Source organism: Rhinatrema bivittatum, chromosome 2 (genome assembly GCF_901001135.1).
Source record: "Rhinatrema bivittatum chromosome 2, aRhiBiv1.1, whole genome shotgun sequence".
NCBI classification, from domain to species: Eukaryota; Metazoa; Chordata; class Amphibia; order Gymnophiona; family Rhinatrematidae; genus Rhinatrema; species Rhinatrema bivittatum.
Genome location: NC_042616.1, coordinates 384246537 through 384258766, shown reverse-complemented (window position 1 = coordinate 384258766; position 12230 = coordinate 384246537). Strand labels below are relative to the sequence as shown.

The 12230-nt window shown below is 43.0% G+C and overlaps 1 long non-coding RNA gene across 1 annotated transcript; it reads left to right on the top strand.

The window, feature by feature from the left end:
* The first annotated feature begins 448 nt into the window (after positions 1 to 448).
* Positions 449 to 2936, top strand: LOC115086141. Its single transcript, XR_003855103.1, has 4 exons — positions 449 to 516; positions 1979 to 2104; positions 2670 to 2725; positions 2844 to 2936. It is a non-coding gene; the product is annotated as an uncharacterized LOC115086141 (long non-coding RNA).
* Positions 2937 to 12230: the final 9294 nt, after the last annotated feature.

The window sequence follows — 12230 nt, the reverse complement described above, 5'->3', positions numbered from 1 at the left end:
GTTATTTCTACTGTAATAGAGTCTCCAGGATGACACAGCACTATCACTTCACTGTTTATGCATGCACCAGTGCTAAAACAGCACCATGCTGTGTCTAGAATGTGCCTGGGATTAGCTCTGAATTTCATATTTTAGCACCAGATGATACCTTCCACCAACATGAAAAATAACAAGCCCGATGCAGTTTAAAGCAACTCCAGGGCCATGGGTTTGCTGTGCTCTGAATGCTTCCGAACTGCCCAATGGCCCAGCAGTACCTGCATTGTCTTACAGCACTTGCATGACCGTGACTCTGATCAGAATAATCTCGTCTATGCACATTAATAAGAAGTGAAACTGATCCCTAGGAAAGGGAACATGCTTTCCTCGATCGCTTTGACAAGTCTGTGATTCATTGTTTTGTGCTGTTATAGTGGTTGACAATAGATTCATGCCCATTCAATGAGATAGACCAGAGGAGGTTTACTGCTTTGCTTTGCAGTTGCTTGCAGTGGAAAATGACAGCTTGTACTGGTGGTAGGTGAAGTGCATGGTTGTTTCACATTTGTTTCTTTTATTCAATAGTTCTTCAGGAAGGCTTTTTGAGTAGCATATCTCATTTACAAGGAGACGCTGACCACAAACATCGTTAAGTGGCTTGCAAATGTGACCTTCTTTGTCCAGAGATCTGTCAGATGTTTTGTCTTCCGCTGCCCATTATTGCCAAGAAAGCATTTTCCTAACACTGAATTTTAGTTTGTAGTTTGGGTAGGGGGTGCATGGAAGAGCTTGAAATCAGAACTTGAAGCCAAATAGATACAGTCTGCAGGCTTGCTTTGAATATTGTGACAAATCCTATGGATGAAAACTACTCACAGGTTTCTCCATGGTGTGTGTAGTTTGATTAACTTTAAGAGAGCAATTTTCCAAAGTAATTTACCTGGTTAAAATGGATCCTATACATGTGTAGAATACACACAGGCATCGACAACACATATACTAATACCTACAGGAAAAGTATGCAGACTGTGAGGTGGGATTACTAACAGGCCGATTCAGTAAAGTCCGCGGGAGAGTGGGAAAACGCCTGTGCGCGCGATGCAGTATTTAAATTAGGTCTGGTGGTAGAAACGGGCAAAAGGAGGCACTAGGGACACTAGCGCATCCCTAGCGCCTCCTTTTGGCCCGGAGCGGCGGCTGTCAGCGGGTTTGACAGCCGACGCTCAATTTTGCCGGCGTTGGTTCTCGAGCCCGCTGACAGCTATGGGCTCGGAAACTGGACGCCGGCAAAATTGAGCGTCCGGTTTTCAACCCGACAGCCGCCGGCCGACTTCAAATTTAAAAAAAAAAATTTTCTTACTTTTTTTACCATTCGGGACCTCCAACTTAATATCGCCATGAAGAAATTAGCGCCTTTGGGTAGGCGCTAATTTCTGAAAGTAAAATGTGAGGCTTGGCTGCACATTTTACTTTCTGTATCGCGCGGGAATATCTAATAGGGCCATCAACATGCATTTGTATGTTGCGGGCGCTATTAGGTTCGGCGGGTTGGACGTGCATTTTCTGCCACTTACTGAATAAGGGATAAGGGAAAACGCACGTCCAATGACAGGTTAACAATGCGCTCCGTCGGAGCGCACTGTACTGTATCGGCCTGTAAGTTATCAAATATAGGCCCTTTCGACTGCAAAGTTTAACTGTCTCATTATTATAGACATTCTTCCCCTCCTCCCCTTCCATTAATAAAACTGTAATGAAACATACAAACAGCATAAGACCTAGATTATTCTGCACTGATTAAATCCAGTGTATTTGCGCTGCTGCTTCTTCATTGACCTAATGAAGAGAGAACTCTTGAAAACTAGTCACAGATAGGGATGTGCATTTGTTTGAAACAAAATAGGTGTTGAAATAGCATTTACTATTTCATTTTATATTTTTTTCATAACGAAACAATAGAAAAAAACAAAATTCCATTGTTTTTTTATTTTGTTAAAAGAAAATTGTTGACAAGATGATTGACAGCTCCATTGGCACCAAAATCACGCTTTTAAATGGTTCAGCGTTAGTGCACTAAAGTTTGCTGTTGCGAGTGGAGGCATATGATCCGGATGTGAAGCGCAAGGTATTTATATGAAAATAATTTTTTTGGAGCTAGGCTAGCTGTCACAATTGAAATATATTGTTTGCTATTAATGGTATAGTTTAAGAGCAGTTGTTTATATTTCTCTATGTGCAGCAGCGAAGCACTATTTATATTACAGTTTGTAGTTGGCTATTCAGTTTGATATACACAAATCACATTTCCAAGATGTTAACTTTGCACATTTAATATTTGCTGTACATCTATTGAACATCGCCCTTTTCTCTCACCCGCGGCTGGGGTTTTAATACGCTTAATGCTTTTGTTACATGTGCTGTGCTTACTATTGCCGAAATAATTTTAACTCCGCATGTAAGGAGTATAAGTGAAGTTAACAATGGGATCATCACAAATAATTTTTTATTCATATAATCATGTCTTGAATCATTCCTTTTTCAATTTGCATTTCAACTACTAGTTATATAAACTCATAGATACACAACTTAATAATAGTCACCACAATAAATGTTAGGATATCGTCACAAATACAGTTCTGATTAAAAATCATTTTCTTTATGTTTCACAACCCGTGCGGTTCTTGTATCAGAAGACAATAGACGAATCGAGTCTACACGATTATGATTTTTTGTCTAAAGAGATAAGGTTAGTTTCATTAATAACAAATTTTTTTTGTATCTCTTTGAATTGTTTAACAGTAATAATTCACATTTAAATTCATGTACATAGATCAGTAATGATATTTTTGGGAATATTCTTACAGATTCAATGCTACTACGGATCACGTACAGATCATATTGAGACCTAAGCTGGATGCTTCCCTAATTATCCTAAGTCCAAATATATATCTAAGGTAAAATGATTGAACTAGTAAGACACATTGATATTTGCCAAGAAGTTCCAGACCACAAAATATAAAACAATATATTATTTTCAGTAACATGCTTTTTAAGACTATACAGTATTACAAATTAATATCAATTCCGTAAATTTATGTTGTTTTAAATATAGGTAAATTTCAACCGTAATGATTTTTAATGTTGTATTTCAATGTCACCATTTTCTAACTTATTTTTGAAGTTATTTATTTTATTTAGTATTTCATTTTAATTAAACACAGTATTTTGCATGATTTATTTATAGCCCCTGAGGCAGCCGCTGTGAGAGCGGCGAAACTCGGCCTGAGTCGGGCTGTTTTTATTTTTAGACACATCTCCACCTCAATAAAGAATTGAAAAAGACCTTGGCATCTATTCCTTTTGTTTTCCTAACGACTTTTTTAGATCGCCTACCTTCTTGCTTTTTGGGATCTTTCTTCTACTGTACAGAAGGACCGGATGTAAAATATTGGTGCCCGTAGGCACTGGGAGGGGGATCCCCAAGAGATAAGAGATTGTGTATGGGGGAGGGGTTTCCAGAGTTCCCCATTTGATTGACTAAATTTAGATAGATTTTCAGCTGAAAACCTAGCCACTTAGGTTCTACTGAAAATCCCCTTAAAGATAACCTCTTGGAAGTAACGGATTATCTGGTCTGCTCAGTTTCTGTTTGAATATTGACCCCATAGTAAACGAGGCAGAAAAAGGTCAATTGCTGCTCATTTATTACTGTCTGCGCTGCAAGGGTGCATCCCAGCTGCCTGTCAGAGAAGTCTGATGGCTTGTAACATATCGTTTCATATCCAGTCCATTCACTGCTTCTTTACCATCCTGGGTAGATGAGCATTCAAAATCCATACATGACCCAATGCCCTGCCTCCCTCCCCCCACAAAAAATGTCTTATCCTTAAGTTCTGCAACAATTTAGAAAAGCCTCAAAAACCACTGAGGCCATTGTCCAAACACCCAGCCTCTTGGACTTACTGGACAGGTCCGCAGCCATCACCAACACTCTGGCACTGATTTCTTCTTGGTTTCAGGTAAGTTATAGCCTGCTTTTACATACCTGACTAACTCCATCGCCTCCAGGTCACACTTTCTTTCTGTACTAATTACTGCATCCAGTCTAATTCCACATCTAGCTCGATGCCGTACACCCTGTCAGTCTCTGGTTCTGCCCTCTCTTCCCTGGCACCAGGGATCCTCTGCACTTACCCCATGACTTTTTACATTTCTGCCACTGATTTTGTCTCCGCCACTTCCACTGAGACTTCATTCTATGCATCCATTGCCCTTTTGATGAAGAAATGTTTCCTGATGTTGCTCCCAAGTCTGCCTCCTGGCAGCCTCATACCATGACCTTTTGCTCTAGATCATATTTTCATCTGAAAATGATTTTTTTTTTAATTACAATATGCATGACCCTCTTGATAAGCTAAATGCTCTCCTGATATCACCAACATTTGTAATTAGTGAAGGAAGCACAATGAGCTGGGGGTTTCCACCACTTATTCCACCTCAGTCTTACTCATTTTCTTTCACTGAGGCCCAGTCCACCTTTTCACCCCACTAACTCTCTGAGTAGCTGTCATTTATCAAGCCCCTGATAAAGCCCCCTCCTTCCTTCAACCATCTTCCCCTTCCCTGATTCCTTGGGACTTTAAACTCCACACCAGCGACCCCTCTGACTCTTATGCTTCAAAACTCCTTGCATTAACCTCCTCATTGGACCATCCTTTCTCACCAGCATGGCTACTGCCTTGACCTAGTGCTTTCTTCCAACTGCTGTATCTCAGACTTTTCCACTTCACTTCTTCCCCTCTTAAACCATTATCTAATATCTTCCGCAGCTTTATCCAGTTACTGCCAGTACCTTCAGATTTCTCCAGGCCATTGAGCTTTGCATTCTGTTCATGGTTTCATCTCCCTTTTCCTCCATTGCATTGTCTGAGTCATTTGATGAGGCGATTTCTCACAATAATATGCTTTAGACACTCTTTCCCCTCTCCTTATCAATTCTGTAAGGTACATAAACCCTAGCCTTGATGTTCCTGTGCTCATTCTGCAGAGCATCTCTAGCTAATATGGTTGTGCATTTGAAACAAATGTGCAAAATGGGAAAAATTAGGTCATTTTCTGTTCATTCCAAATGAAATGAACAGAAAATGGCCTCCCACAAAGATACCCTCATCATTTGGGGTATTTTCATTTTCATTGAAAGAAAGAAAATAGCCTCCCTGAGGACCTCCACCTCTCCTCCTGTCCTACAAACTACCCTGGGGCCTGGCTCTACCTATTAGGGCTGAGCCAGGCCTAGCCATATTCTCCCTGGGCCCTTCTGACCCTCATCCCTGTCTCCTAAAATATTCCTGGAGCTGGGGACCTCCCCATCCCCCACTTACCCCATCTGTGGGGGATCCAAGAAGGTCCCACTCTCTCTTGCCTGATAGTGTGCACTTTAAAAATGGCACCATCCGCCTGCAGGATGGCACCAAAGTAATTAGCTTGTAAGCTTTACCCACCAGGGGCTGCCTCTTACATGTTTTTGTACAGCACGTCGTGCTTCGAGTAGCACTATACAAGTGATAAGTAGTAGCAGTAGAAGTAATTTTCTTGTCCTAGGCAATCTTCCACTCTAGATGGCTGCCTATTCAGGTTTATTGAAAAGCTGGTCCTAGGCGAATATTAGTTCACAGGGAATTTTCCCGTGATTCTCGGTCCAAGACTAGATTCTACAACAAAGGTCATTTTCTGCAGCAGTTACTGCAGCCACAGAATCACAGCAAAGGGGTGGCCCTGCATTTAGAAGAAGAATAGAGACTAAAGACAATAGAGGATGATGCAACTTGGTTAACAGAGAGTTCAAAATACGTTTTTTAATTTATTGTAACTCTGGGTAGCATTGTTTAGTTCTTGTGGCAGGGCTGAATATTTGAAGTTGATATCTTTAAAGATCTGCTTGTCTGAACTGGTAAACATACTAGAGCGTCCTCTTTAAATATATTAGCGTGTTAATAAAGGCTGGGGCCTAATTTCTCCTTCTGCTTGTTCACCATTTATATTTTATTTTTCATGGAACAAGTGCCCAGAACTTCTAAAGCAAGTATGTTGCTTGTTTCTACATCTGTGTATAACATACCTTATTTATTTATTTCTTTTAATTTTATTTAATTTTTTTATTTAACATGACTAATTTGATTTGTGTACTGTGTCTATATATTGTGTATGTTGCATGTAAACTGCCTAATTTAGGCAGTCTAAAAGACATTTTAAATAAATAAATACAATGTCAATACAAACAATGCTGATTTTTGCATGTGACGGTTCCTTGGGTTTGCCTGGGATAAACATCCTGTCAAAAGAATGACTGATCAGAACAGAGCAGAAAATTCAATTTGAAAAACAAATTGTGTGGAGAAAGGAGAAATAAATCAATTAAGATGAGAAATTGGGTTGATCAGCACAGAAATTCAAAATAATAGTAAATGGGGAGGAGAATAGGCAGGAGGCAAAGAAAGACCAAAGGTAATCTATGAATGCCATGAATCAAATCAGAGGGAGAGTGCATCAAGCTAGGGCGAGAGTACATTGTAGCAATCTCATCTTTGTGTACCTTTCTTCATTCCAAATCACATCAAATCTTTACTGATGTGTACTGTGCTGTTCGTACTTCTGACTATGCATGTAAAACTGTCCCCAAAAGCCTAGACTACCACCAAAACTTCACCTCAAGTTACTAGATGATCCTCCAATAGTGATATAAATAGTTGACTACTATGCAAGCCTTATAAAGAGTCTCTCTCTCACACATGATTGTTAGGGATGTGAAACGTTTTTCTGATGTCAGAAATCGGGGGCTCCCCAAAACTGATAGGAAAACCCCAGTTTTGGGGGAGGGCAGGAAAAATAGCACACAAAACCCACCCCTAAACTCACCCCGACCCTTTAAAATAGCTCCCTTAGCTTCCTCCACCCTCCCAACCCCCCCCCCCAAATGTTTTAAAATTACCTGGTGGTCCAGTGGGGGTCCCGGGAGTGATCTCCCGCTCTCAGGCCATCGGCTGCCACTAATAAAAATGGCACTGATGGCCCTTTGCCCTTACCATGTGACAGGGTATCCGTGCCATTGGCCGGCCCTTGTCACATGGGAGGAGTAATGGACGGCTGGCACCATCTTTAAAAATGGCCCTTTGCCCTTTGCCCTTACCATGTGACAGGGGCCGGCCAATGGCATGGATACTCTGTCACATGGTAAGGGCAAAGGGCCATCAGCGCCATTTTTATTAGTGGCAGCCAACGGCCCGAGATCGCTCTCGGGACCCCCACTGGACCACCAGGTAATTTTAAAATGTTTTGGGGTGGGGGGCTCAGGAGGGTGGGGGAAGCTAAGGGAGCTGTTTTAAAGGGTCGGGGTGGGTTTTTTGTTTATTGGCTCGGGCGCAGCCGATAAAAAAAAAACCCGATTGGGCCGCACAAAATAAAATTCACGATGTGAATCGGTTCCAATTCACATCTCTAATGATTATGGGATTTTACAGAGTACCAAAACTAAATGTTTAAAGGTGTTTTTTGTTCATGCTTTTTTTTAGGTTGATTCAATTTAATAAGGAGTAAACCACGATGTGTGAATGTGGCTATTGTGAGGTTGGTAGTGGGTGCGTATGTGGCTGGAGGGGATTAGAGGAAAGGGTGAGGGGTGGCAGAGTGTGTGTGTGTGTGATGTACCCGTATTGCGGCGATCAGCCATTCCACCTTTTCCTCGTGTACTGCTTTGTGAAGAATACAGAGGGTTTTAAACTGTACTCGCTGTTCATTTGGTAACCAATGGAGTACCTTTAATATTGACATGATATGTTCTATTCTATTGGTACCTGTAAGTAGTCGCGCTGCGGAATTTTGCATAATTTGCGACGGACGGATTGTTGAATAGGGTAATCTGAGCAGTAGGGCATTGCAATAGTCAGTGGATTGAAAAATTAGTGCTTGAAACACTGTTCTGAAATCTTTTAGTTTTAGCTAGGGTTTTAATCTTTTCAGAATTAGCAATTTATAGTATTCTTCTTTCGTTTTGTTGGCGATATGATTTTTAAAGGTTAATTCTTGGTCTATGTAAACCCCTAAATCTCTAATTGAAGGTGCCAACTTAATTTGAAAATTCTCATAATTAAAAAACAGGGTACTATTATGTGGTGACACTTTTCTTTCTAAGACTATTATTTCAGTCTTTGCAATGTTGATGCCAAGTTTCAACTGGTTTAAAAGCTGTTTAATTACATGGCATTTAATACCAGGGATGGACATTACAAATACCTAGTCATGCCTTTCGGCCTCCGTAATGACCCTGCGGTATTCCAACGCATGATAAATGAGATTTTCCATGATCTCTTATATACCAAGGTTGTCGCATTCTTAGATGGCATCCTTATCTTTTCAAGGATCTCTCCACACCGTGCTGACGTCCGCATGGTGCTCCAACATCTCCACGAGAAACATTTATTTGCTAAACTTAATAAATGCCTCTTTGAGCAGTCCAGCATACCCTTCCTAGGGATTATAATATCTCAGCAAGGATTCACCATGGACCCAAGCAAGCTCAAAGGAATCCATGATTGGCCCTGGCCTGTAGGCCTCTGAACGCTCCAGAGATTCGTGGGGCTCACTGATTTGAATTCATTTTCTGGAAAACCCAGCATAGTTCATTCTCAAAACAATATAACAAACACCCATTTCTGAGGGTTAAGTCAAATAATGAAGCCAGCCACTAGAAAGACTAGGCTTTCATATTCTGATACTTGTAATTTCCCAAGAGCTCCCGTACTGAGGGCAATTGGCCTTGGAGTGAATGAACAGTTCCTCTCCTTGAGATGAGCTGCAACACAGCCTTCCTCTTCATTGCTGTCACTTGCAGCCCTCTCGCCTTTGAAATCTCCCACTATATGTCCCACCAAATATACTCAACGTTACCACTGATGCCATCATCAGAGCTTAAAGTCAAGGCATCACAGTGTACTCCTGCTATTAACAGGCCATGACACCTTACTGTGTGACCTAGAAAACACATTAAATCATACAACTACAGTCAGTACCAGCACAAACATAATAATCAATATGACTGACCCTAAATGTTATATATTGTTATATAAATATTGATTGCTAAGAATATTACTGAAAACAAGAGAAGAGAAGTTTCCTTGCTTTAGTAAACCATGGGAGTTTTCTCTTCTTCTGTTTCATATATTTAATTGCACATCTCATGCTGTTTCTCATGCCTTCCAAATGCATTATTTTCTAAGGGTAACTACTTCCATATGATGAGAGTGAATGATGCCTATAATGTTGGGGAGCGCTAGGAGAGTGGTCCCACTTCCCAGGAGATGTGTGTCCTTGGGCCACGGCTAGACCCCAGCGGAACTCTGAGGAGGTGCAGCGGAAGGCGTGGCATGCCCGAGCATGGGCTGGACAGGAACGAGGCTGGAGTGATGACTGGGAAGACAGACCCTCCTCCGGACCTGCACGCTTCGGAAGACCCAACAACGCAATGTTGGTCTTATGAACAGTCCTCCGACCGTTCCAAGCCCTTTCGGACCTGCTGCAGGGTACGGCATGAAGTGGCAGGCCGGATGGAGGCCAGGGCAGCGAAGACAGGAACATTGAGAGACTTCAGGAACGACGTAGACTCAGGACGAGGTGCTGGATGCACAGAGGTGGACTCAGGCACAGACATGGACTCAGGAACGAGGTGCTGGAGACACAGACGAGACTCGGGTATTCGAACAATGATGCGATCCCTCAGGGTGCCCTACTCAGCCCACTGACATGGGCGGACCCCATGGGCTGGTCGCAGACCATCCTGTCCTACATCCGCAGGAGTGGGTCTAGCGCCAGAAGGAACGAGGTAAAGGATGCACAGATGAGACTTGGGTTTCAGGACAGTGGCACGATCCCTCAGGGCGCCCTACTCAGCCCACTGACACGGGCGAACCCCATGGGCTGGTCGTGGACCACCCTGTCCTAGATCCGCGGGAGCGGGAACAGTGCAGGAAGGACAAAGTAGTTCAGGGAAATGTATTGCACTCCTGGCAGTCGAAGCAAGTTGCTGCACTCCTGGCAGCCGAAAGCTGGTGCTGCACTCCTGGCAGCCACAGGCAAGTTTGCTGCACACTGGCAGCCTAAGGCAGGTTAAAGCATCAGGGTCAGGAACAAACACTATGAATACTGGAACAAGAGACAGACCTCAGGGCTGGAACATGGACATCTGGAACAGCAGGTAACATCAGGACTGGAACACAGATACTGGATCAGGAGACACACCTCAGGGCTGGAACATGGGCATCTGGAACAGCAGGTAACATCAGGACGGGAGCACAGATACTGGATCAGGAGACAAACCTTGGGACTGGAACAGCAGGCTGACATCAGGACTGGAACAGAAGGCAGACATCAGGACTGGAACAGCAGGCAGACATCTGGACAAGACGAGGAGCGCCAATGAAGAACAAGAAACACAGGATCTTGCAGAAGTGCTGGACCACGGACGACTCCTGGAGCAAAGGATAGCAGGATCCCAGGAGTGACCAACTCCTTGCGAAGGCAAAGCTGGCATGGACGCTGAGCCCTTTTGTAGGGCTGAAGAGGACAACGCCCAGGGAGGGGTCAGCAGGGGGGCCACACCTGGCTGGCCCTTGAAGAGAAGGAGAGAGGCGCGCGCCCGCGCCCTAGGAAGCTGGAGAGAAGAGAGCTGGAAGCTAGTGGCGTCCTCAGCCACGTGGAGGGCCCAAGGAATCCAGGCAGGCAGCGGAGCAGCCCTGCCTTGAAGCTGGAGAGGTGGCAGGCTGCTGGAGCAGCTTCCAGCCGTGAAGACAGAAGCAGGAAGCAGGAGAAGGGCTGACTGCAGGACCAGCAGGGAGCTGTAGCAGGCTGCAGGCACCGGCAGGGACAGCTTCCCTGCCGGGCGAGGACCCGGGCTGAAGCAGGCACCGGCAGGGACAGTCTCCCTGCCGGCTGAAGACCCCGGCAGTGAAGCAGGACATCGGGGGAGAGCTGGAGCAACAGCAGCAGTCTTGGCTGCATGAAGGAGCTCCCGGCAGCATGAAAACAGTTGCGGGGACGGCCCCAGCTGATTCAGGGGAAGCAGCAGCGTCAGCGGCCCGACTGGCCGCGAAGGTAAGAGCCTGCCCGCGCTCCTCGCGGGCAGGATCGCAACATATAATGCATCTTTGCTTCAATGAGGCCTATATATACATTTTTCCCATAAACTAATCTCCAAATACACCATGGTCATCCTTATCTTCTATCGTTTACCTGTGTGAATTTCAATAACCTTTCCTTTCTCTTCCTTCTCAGCCAAGTTCTTATCACCCTGTTATATGTAACTGCCTTTTCAACACTATTGTTATAGTTATGTTTACTATGCACCCCTGTTTTATGTGAACCAGCACGATGTGACTGCTGTCTCGAATGCCGGTATATAAAAATCTGAAATAAATAAATAAATAAATAAATAAGCATAAGAAAGAGAAAAAAAATCCATTTAGTACATTTGACACAAAGCATCTGCTTCACCAGCCTATATTTAAACATTTTAACAGTCATACAAAAATCAAAGTTCTGGGGCTTTGTGGATTGGCACAGAGTTATAAATTCTTTAACCTCTAAGTAAATGGTTCAAACCCAGCTCAGGTCAATAGTAACCGAAAGCCATTACCATCTGAAAACCATTTGGTGGTCTATGTGAAATGGGCTATTGAGACCAATCCACTTCCCACTGGAAAGGACTCTATGCCACTAAAACTCTTTTTTATTTTTATTGATAATGTAACCATGATGTATTTTTATTCATACTTAGTTATTTTAAGTTTTATTTAGTACAAATTATTTTTAACCTTTAATAATTTAAGGTTTGTATCACTGTAAACCGCTTTGATCGGTAAATTTTACTGGAAAACGGTATATAAATTTGTTTAAATAAATAAATAAATAAATAAATAAATAAATAAAACTCACCATCACAATCTGGCACTGACTGGAGCCCTTGCTATCAGTGAGGCTAAGAATTGCACAGGCATGGATAATGAAATGCCCTCCTCCCAAAGCAGGGGAAGCTTGTACTGACACTAGTGCTGTACCATTTTTTTGTGGATGCATGGAAAACTTCAGTATCTATCCTCTGCTGTCAGTACAATACCTTTCTTGAGAACTAAAATTACTAGAAAATATTAAAAGCAATAATTTAAAAGAAAGCCTGCTTTTGATCTGTACTAAGATTGCCCTCC